Raw genomic sequence first — 10179 nt, 5'->3', positions numbered from 1 at the left:
AAGGACTGAGTTGTGTTTGCCAAATCTCGTGTAACAAATTTAGTAATGAAAATTTTGTCTTCTAGTAAATAAAGAATGTAAAGTTGGAGATAACAGACATTAGCTCTAAAAACTGTTGTTCTGCCCTCCATTTCATGATGGTCTTCCCATAATTACAAGCACTGGTTTTTTTTTGTTTTTGTTTTTGTTTTTGTTTTTGTTTTTGTTTTTGTTTGTTTTTTGTGCCTCTTACTAATGAAACGTTTAAAACTTTAACTTGTGGAGGCACCTGGGTGGCTCAGTCGGCTAAGCAACTGACTTCGGCTCAGGTCATGATCTCATGGTTGGTGAGTTCGAGCCCGGTGTCGGGCTCTGTGCTGACAGCTCAGAGCCTGGAGCCTGCTTCGGATTCTGTGTCTCCCCCCCTCTCTGTTCCTCCTCTGTTCACGCCGTGTCTCTGTCTCTCAAAAATAAGTAACATTGAAGAAAAATGTTTAAAAAATTAGCTTGTGCTCCCCCAAGTGCTCTGGTTGGATAAGAACAATAATCTGATCTGACAGGGGAACTAAAGTAATTTTTAAAAGAGATGAATGTGATAATATCAAAAGTTATGACCCAGCCTACTAGGATCTTACAAGGGGAGGGAAACATTTGGCAGACAAATATGTGAAGAAATAATGGCTGAAACGATTTCAAATTTGTTGAAAAAACACCAAGTTAAATTCAGGAAGCCCAACAAAATCGAAATAAGGTAAACAAAAATGAAATCACAAGTGAGTACATTGTAGTCACATTTCTGAAAGAGATAAGAAGAAAATCTTGAGAGAAATGAGGTAATAACAGCACTTTGTATGACAAAAGAAATAATGACATTTATAAGATAAGAGAATATTCATCTCCAGAAGAAAACCTGCTGACCCAGAACTCGATATCATTAATCATCTTCCAGAATGAAAATGGATTAAGACATTCTTAAAAAGCAACTCGGAACATCCACCACCAGCAGGCCTGCATTGCAAGAAGTGATAAAGGAGGGAAATTCTTCAGGCTTAAAGATTATAGTACCAGATAGAAAACTGGGTATTTGGAAAGGTAAGAAAGGCATGAAAAGTTGTAAATATCTAAGTAAATATGAAAGACAATCTTCTGTTAATTTCTCTGCAGCTTGCCTATTCAAAGCAAAGTTTGCAACAGTGTCTCCCAGTGTTTACAATGGGTCGGGGAGGTGATCAATATTTTTTTAAGTGTCATTGATGGTATCTGAGCTTCTGAGTATAATTTTTCTATATGAAGCTTTATATAATGAACTCAATTTCTTTAATATCTGGTGGGTTTGCCCTGGTTTCTTTATTTGTATTTCAGTTTGCCAATTTGCCTTTTCTAGGAATTTTCTATTTCACATAAATGATAAAATCTACCAGTAAAAACAATAATGTATTCCCAAGGTTAATCAAGATATAAATATTTGATCTTTATTTTTTCTTTGATGGTCTTATCTGTTTTATCTTTTCATCAGTATATCTTTTTCTGATGCTCACTACTGCAGTTTTGTTCTTTTTCATAATTTTCTACTCTTTATTGTTTTCTTTCATCTATTTCATTTGGATTTAATTTCACCTAATTTTTGCTTTCATGGATTTAGTTTCTTATGATATATGCTCAGATTTCTGCTCTGTCTCTTTTGTAATATACATACTAGAGATAATATTTCACAAAATTTTGCTGTTATATTTCTCTTGTAATTCATATAAAAAGTTTAAACATTTATTGTGATCATATATTTGCTCATATGTTAATTAGAAATATATTAATGAGTTAAACCACACAAGGATTTTCAAATTGTTTGGGGCACCTGGGTGGCTCAGTTGGTTGGGCATCCGACCTCGGCTCAGGTCATGATCACATGGTTTGTGAGTTCGAGCCTTTCATCAGGCTCTGTGCTGACAGCTCGGAACCTGGAGCCTGCTTCGGATTCTGGGTCTCCCTCTCTCTCTCTGCCCCTTCCCTGCTCACGCTCTGTCTCTCTGCCTCTCAAAAATAATAAATAGACATTAAAAAAATTAAACAAATCAACAAACAAGCAAAAAGCAAATTGTTGGTTATTGACTTCTATTTTAGGTGAACCATAGTTAGAGAATTTTCTATGAAACTGGAAATGGTCTATATTTGTGTCAGACATGGCTAGTGTGACTGTGGAACCAATATTAAAGTTTTATTTATTTCTAATTATTAAAAACTAAATGTAAATATTCAGGCACACGTGCCTAGTTGCCAAGATTGTCTAGTGTCGAATGCGGTAACATCACAAGTTAATATATGAATATATTCTACATTAATATACTTGGAAATGTGAGTTTATTTTGTATTTTGGAAAATTTTTGGAAAGGTTCCATGTGACTTTAAAAATAGGAGTATTCTATACTACTAAATAGCGTTTCTGTATGAGTGCACATAAGTATTACTTGTCTAGTTTATGTCTTGCAATAGCCTGATATTATCTGCTTGTTTGATAAGCAGGGAGATAGAGTTGTCTAAATCTCTATTTATGATTGTTTATCTTCCCTCTTTTCAAATCTATCTTGAACTTGTATTTTTTTTAAGTTTATTTATTCATTTTGAAAGCCCAAATGAGGGAGGGGCAGAGAGCCAGGGGGTAGAGAGAATCCCAAGCAGGCTCCGCATTGTCAGAGCACAGCCCAATAAGGGGCTCAGCTTCACGAACCATGATATGATAACCTGAGCCAAAATCAAGAATCCACTACTGAACCAACTGAATCATCCAGGTGTCCCAAACTTGTATTATTAAGTATATACAGGTTTTATGAAACATTGCTAATGCTTTGCATACTCGATCTATTCTTATGAAATACGCCCAGTATTTGTAACAGTGGTTCTTGTCTTGTATTGTGACAGTACATTAGCGAGAGTAGTTTTCTGCTGGCTTATGTGGCATGATTTTTTTACATGTTTATATTTTCATGGTTCTGTTTACTTCTGTTGAGGAAGAATTCATTAAAACAACAGTTATTTAAATACAAACACTCTTGGAATTGAAGTTAAAATTACTCTATTTATATTAACATTGCAATTACATAAGTTTTACTTATATATTTCATCTCGTGTAAGTTGTATCGACATAAGTAATTGTTAAGTATTAGATGATTATCATTTAATTTGAGATAAACACTACCGCTGCTTTGAACTCTACTTTTTCTTTGTTTTCTTATCTTTCACCATAAGTAACTTATTTTAACTTTCTTCTGTAAGAACTTGGTAATTTAATATGCTTTTAAAATATCCTTTTACATTGCCCTACACTTTACAGCATCCATTTTTTTATTCAGTAGAGTCTAAGAAATTAGTACCTTTACCCATTCTCAAACAGTGAAAAGACCTATATACCCTCACTTGTATTTACTTGAAATGCTGTATTTGCTCAATGAATACTAATATGGATATATATTTATAATTACAAACATTATCATCTTTATTTTATCCACGCAAGAACAATTTAGATATATCCACATAACTTATTTTCTTCAACTCATCTTTCCTTTTGGTGTATGCAAGTTTCACTTAGAATAGATGTTCTATCATTAGAATATCCCTAAATATTTTCTTTAGTTAGAGTGAGTTAGCAATTAAATATTTCCTTTTGAAAACAATCTTTGAAATGAATTCACTTTGCTATGGTATAATAAAGATACTTTCACATTTTATTGATTTCCATTTATCCATTCCTTTTAGGTCACTAGGTAATTTCCATTATTAGAAATCATAGGTTAAATATTTATATACATTTATGTGATAAAAAGTAAATTTTCATTACCTTTATTATTTGAAGTAATGTTTACCTGGCATAGATTTTATTAAAGTTACATGCCAAAAATGTGAGCCCATAGTTTTACATGTAACAAAGGACATTAGATCTACATAACTAGATAGATAGATAAAATGATTTAATTGAAAACAGCAATGTGTATAACCATAGGAATAATAAATATAAGTAACTCAAATTTTAAGTGACATTAGTGAATTTTACATTATTTGGCATCATTAATTAATCCTTTATTTGTTGTAATCCTATTATGTGGCTAATAGAGAAAAATTGATTGATAGTTATTTTATGGAAATATAATAAAATATAATTAGTTGAAATGCTCTTATGGTTAGCCAGCTTTAGTAATTGTTATAAAAGTTTCAAATATTTGTTCATATTTCAATGACATATATATGGTTTTAAATTCCATTTTCTAGATTTTAGAGAACTAGTTTGTCCAAACTCAGTCTCCTAAAGATTATGGTGAAATTGAATATCCTTAGGCAGTATAAATAAACATCTCCCCTTTCCTTGGTACGAGATAAGAACTGATGATATAAATTCTATGGTCTGTACTAAGATGGTGGAGTAGGAGGATTCTGAGCTGACCTCCTTCTATGACACACAGCAGATCTGCAACTACATTTGGAGAATGACCTAAGAACCAGAAGAACAGCTCCACACAGTTAAGATATGAAGGAAAAGTCACATCAAGAGGGTAGGAAAGACAACACATGTGGCCTGATCTTGATCCTTACCCCCAGTGTGGTGATCCACAACTTGGAGAGATCTACAGGCACTGAGAACCTTTAGGAAAGTGAGGGGAGAAAGCTCTGCACTGATCATCCCCCTACCCTGAGGATCTGCAGTGGGATGGTGAGCCCCCATCACATCTGGCTTTGAAATTTAGCTGGGTTTACCCTAAAATATTACAGGAAAGCAAGACTTTGCTCTCAAAGGGTCCATGAAAAATTCACTTGCATTGAGTCCCAGCTCACAGGCAGTAGTTTGAAAACGGCTTGGCACAGGGGTGCCTGGGTGGCTCAGTCAGTTAAGCATCTGACTTCAGCTCAGGTCATGATCTCGCAGTGAGTTCGAATCCCATGTCAGGCTCTGTGCTGACAGCTCAGAACCTGGAACCTGCTCCAGATTCTGTGTCTCCCTCTCTCTCTGCCTCTCCCCTGCTTGTGCTCTCTCTCTCTCTCAAAAGTAAATAAATGTTAAAAAAAAATTAAAAAAAAAAAGAAAACTGCTTGGCACATACATGAAGATTTATTGGTGAATTCTACCAAACTTTTATTTTTTATTTTATTTTTTTAATATGAAATTTATTGTCAAATTGGTTTCCATACAACACCCAGTGCTCATCCCAACAGGTGTCCTCCTCAATGCCTATCACCCACCTTCCCTCCCTCCCACCCTCCATCAACCCTCAGTTTATTCTCAGTTTTTCAGAGTCTCTTATGGTTTGGCCCCCTCCCTCTCCAACTTTTTTTTTTCCTTCCCCTCCCCCATGGTCTTCTGTTAAGTTTCTCAGGATCCACATAAAAGTGAAAACATATGGTATCTGTCTTTCTCTGTATGACTTATTTCACTTAGCTTAACTTCAGTTCTATCTGCCAAAGGCAAGGGAATTAAAAGCAAAAATGAACTATTGGGACCTCATGAAGATAAAAATCTTCTGCACTGCAAAGGAAACCAACGGAATGTGAAAAAGATATTTGCAAATGACATATCAGATAAAGGGCTAGTATCCAAAATCTATAAAGAACTCGCCAAACTCCACACCCAAAACACAAATAATCCAGTGAAGAAATGGGCAGAAAACATGAATAGACACTTCTCTAAAGAAGACATCCAGATGGCCAACAGGCACATGAAAAGATGCTCAACATCGCTCCTCATCAGGGAAATACAAATCAAAACCACACTCAGATATCACCTCACGCCAGTCAGAGTGGCTAAAATGAACAAATCAGGAGACTTTAGATGCTGGAGAGGATGTGGAGAAACGGGAACCCCTTTGCACTGTTGGTGGGAATGCAAACTGGTATAGCCGCTCTGGAAAACAGTGTGGAGGTTCCTCAAAAAGTTAAAAATAGATCTACCCTATGACCCAGCAATAGCACTGCTAGGAATTTACCCAAGGGATACGGGAGTGCTGATGCATAGGGGCACTTGTACCCAATGTTTATAGCAGCACTTTCAACAATAGCCAATGGAAAGAGCCTAAATGTCCACCAACTGATGAATGGATAAAGCAACTGTGGTTTATATACACAATGGAGTACTACGTGGCAATGAGAAAGAATGAAATATGCCCTTTTCTGCCAAACTTTTAAACAAGACTTAAACCACTTGTCAAATTAGTCCCAAAATTTAAGACAAATGAAAAGTTCCAAATTACCTCTGCATGGACAACATTACCTTGATATCTAAACAAAGCAAGGACACAACACACACACACAAAGAATATTTTAGGCCAATATTGCTGATGTGCATTCAAAAATTCTCACCAAAATATTAGCAAACAGAATTCCACCATACATCATACGGCATGATCAAGTGCGGTTTATTCCATATATGCAAGAATGGTTCAGTATCTGCAAATCAAACAACTTGACACACCATATTAACTGACTGAAAGGTCAAAATCATGTGGTAATCTCAACAGATGCAGAGAAAGCATTCAACTAAATTCAACATTGATTTATGGTAAAAACCCCAACAAAGAGTGTAGAGAGGGACTACACCTCCAGAGAATAAAGGCCATATATTACAAGCCCACAACTAACAACATTTTCAATAATGGAAAACCAAAAGCTTTTCCTGTCAGATCAGGATCAAGACAAGGAAGTCCACTCATATCCCTTTTATTCAACATAGTACTGGAGGTCCTAGGCACAGAAATCTGAAAAGAAAAAGAAATAAAAGACACCCAAATTTATAAGGAAAATGCAAAATAGCCACTATTTGCAAATGACATGATTCTCCAGATAAAAAACTGACAGACTCCACCAAAAAAAACCTGTTAGAACTAATGAATTAAATCAGATAAGTTGTAGGGTACAAAATTAATATACAGAAATCATTAGATTTCTATGCACTAGTAAAAAAACTGTGAGAAAGAGAAATTAAGGAAACAATTGCATTTATAATTGCATTTATAAGAATACATTATTTAAGAATAAATTTAACCAAGGAGGTAAAGTTCCTATACTCCAAACCCATAGGCCATAGATAGAAGAAATTTGAATTGATACAAATAAATAAATGGGAAATATATACTATGCTTATGGAGTGGAAGATTTAATATTGTGAAAATGTCCATATTATGCAAAATGACCTATAGATTCAATGTAATCCTTTATGAAAACTGTCGCAACTGGCGCGACAAACACCGAGGTCAGGGTCCTGAGGGTAGGGGAATGCAAGAAAAAAAGAGAAGAGAAAGTTTGGGAACAGTAGGGTCCCCTGGGCTGATGGCCCAAGTGACGGCTTTATTGTTGCTGTACACAATCTTTTATAATGTAAGACTCTTATGGATCAGGTCATTCTAAGAATAAACAGGTTTCACATGATCACTACCAGCCAAACATTTAGTTCTGTGTACCTTGTGAACTTTCTGAACGGGTCACAAGACCTTGATGATAGATTGCTAGCAAAACACAGTTCCCATGTTTGTTTCTATCTGACTCGGGGTAGAAAAAGGGAGGTAGCATTACTGCCAACACCTGCAGACCACAGGCTTCAGGAATTAACTTTCTCAGCCTTGACAAGGCTTTTGTATGCCCTTGAAAGTGGGGGAATGGGAGGGGGAACCACCGGGTTGGCTAAGTCAACAGGGAACGTTGCTCGACCCGGTCTCAGCCTGGCGCTGGGGCCCGGCCCCCCACAGAAAACACCAATAACATTTTCACAGAACTAGAATAAATTACCTAAAAGTTTGTATAGAACTACAAGAAACTGTGAATATTCGAAACAATCATTAGAAAGACGAACAAAACTGGAAGAGACATGGCCTTACATTTCAAACTATACTACAAAGCTCTAGCAATCAAATCAGTATGGCACAACAATGGACACATAGAACAAAGGAATGGAACAGAAAGCCCAGAAATAAGCCTTTGTCCATATGGTCAATTAATATATGACAAAGAAGGCAAGAAGAGACAAAGGGGGAAAGAGAGTCTTCAGTAAATAGTAATTAAAAAACCCTGGAAAACTATGTGTTAAAGAACAAAACTGGACTGTTTCTTTACAACATACACAAAAATAAATGTAAAATGAATTAAAGACATAGATGTAAGACCTGAAACCATAAAACTCCTAAAGAAAGTGTAGGTAATAAACTGTTGGAGGTAGGTGTCATCTTTATTCTTTTGGGTCTGTCTTCATAGAAATGGCGACAAAATGAAAATAATACATCAAACTACAAAGATTTTGCCCAGCCAAGGAAACTACCTACAAAACAAAAAGGCAGCCTACTGAATGGGAGATGATATTTGCAGATGATATATCTGAGAAGAGGTTAAAGTCTAAAATATATGAAGAATTTCTACAGCTCAACACCAAAGGAACCTATACAAGTGATTAAAAATGGACTGAGGACCTGAATAGATATTCTTTGAAAGAAGATAAACAGATAGGCAATAGACACATAAAAAGATGCTTAACATTACTAATGATCTAGAAAATGCAAATCAAAACCACAATGAGAGGAGCGCCTCGGTGATTCACTTGGTTATGCATCCAACTTCAGGTCATGGTCTCCTGGTTGGTGGGTTCAAGCCCTGCGTTGGGTTCTGTGCTGACAGCTCAGAGCCTGGAGCCTGCTTCGGATTCTGTGTCTTCTTCTCTCTCCACCCCTACCCCTGCCTTCTCAAAAATAAACATTAAAAAAATAAAAAAGTACTTTCTCTGTCCTACTCCAATATTTTGAGTTAAGTGAAATTTTTAAACATTTGTTAATTATCCTCTACATAGTTAGACTTAGGCTTTTTTTCATTTCCAACAAATATTCCCATTAAAATGCAGACACCTAGTTATCATTGGAAGAGGAACAAATAAATAAAATGAATAATTATTTAATATTCAAATATCTCATACAGTGCTATTGTTCAATATTGTCTAATATTTTATCTTTCCCACAGGATTTGTTTTTTTTTTAGCAGTAACTTAAACTTGTTTACAAATAATAAAAATAGAATGTAGCTATATTAAAAACTAAGGTAGAAAATTGATAAGATAAATTCAGAAATTGATGTCTTTATGACAGTTACAATAAAATGGAAAATGTAGTCAGTCTTCTCTATTAGTGTCAAATATAATTAAATATCTGTCGATAGGATGATGATTTTAGAATATTTTTGGTATAGTGGAAATGACATAATAAGGACAGAAGAAAAAGTACATAGTGTCAAGATGTAGCAAAATTGTCTAAAAGTAAAACTTAAACATCTAAGATATTTTACACAAGGCCAAAATCCTCAGTGTTTGTCATTCAGAGGGAAGCAAGTGAACAGCCTGGGTGGTTAAGTCTCTGACCCCAGTATCTCGTGGAACATAAAATTTGTCAGAGGTATTTGCTGAGGGACAAACTAAATGACACACTGCCAGCTCAAAGCCTCTGCATTCTGGAGGTGTGTGAGGAGATAAAGTGTCTTCAAAATAGCCCAAGGGTAAGAATTTCCTGTTCAAATTTGAAGTGACACATTGATAGGAAATCTACTTTTTCCATTATTGCCTCACTCTGAGCTCTTACAGGGCTGGCAGGCTGTGAAGACCACAGATATTTTTCTGTTTACAAGAGGAGCCTGGTTCCCTCTGGACGATGCGTGACTGGCCAACAGAAGGTATGTGTCACCACGGTCCTGCCTTTCTAGGAGTCACCCCAGTGAGTGGGAGATTATAAATGGTGATGGGATGCACCTGAGGCACAGCTAATATACAATGAAATCACAGAGAACATTGGTATCTGCATTCCAACAATTCAGGGTAACAAACAAGAATGAGCATGAAACATGTTGGAGATCTTACATTATTCAAATTCTTGCCTGTGGAGAAGTCATTAAGAGCATATTCATATGCATAATTGGGTTTGTAAATCAATATAATTTCGGGTGAGATCAAATAAACATCATGACGAAGGACATTTAATTTGGATTTGTCATCAATTGTCATCAATGATATATTACATATTATTTGATATTTACCCAGCCTTTAAAAATAGATTCTTAAAATGAATCCATTATATCATATAGGTCAAATGTAATTCCTCATACATTTACTTCAATAAATGAAAGCAGTTTGATCTTTTATAAAATGCAAAATGAGGTACCTTCTGTAAAAATGCTAACTTAAACTTAACTATAAACAAT

This window comes from Panthera onca, chromosome B4 (assembly GCF_046562875.1).
Source record: "Panthera onca isolate mPanOnc1 chromosome B4, mPanOnc1 haplotype 2, whole genome shotgun sequence".
Lineage (NCBI taxonomy): Eukaryota > Metazoa > Chordata > Mammalia > Carnivora > Felidae > Panthera > Panthera onca.
Note: the sequence above shows the minus strand (reverse complement) of the source record.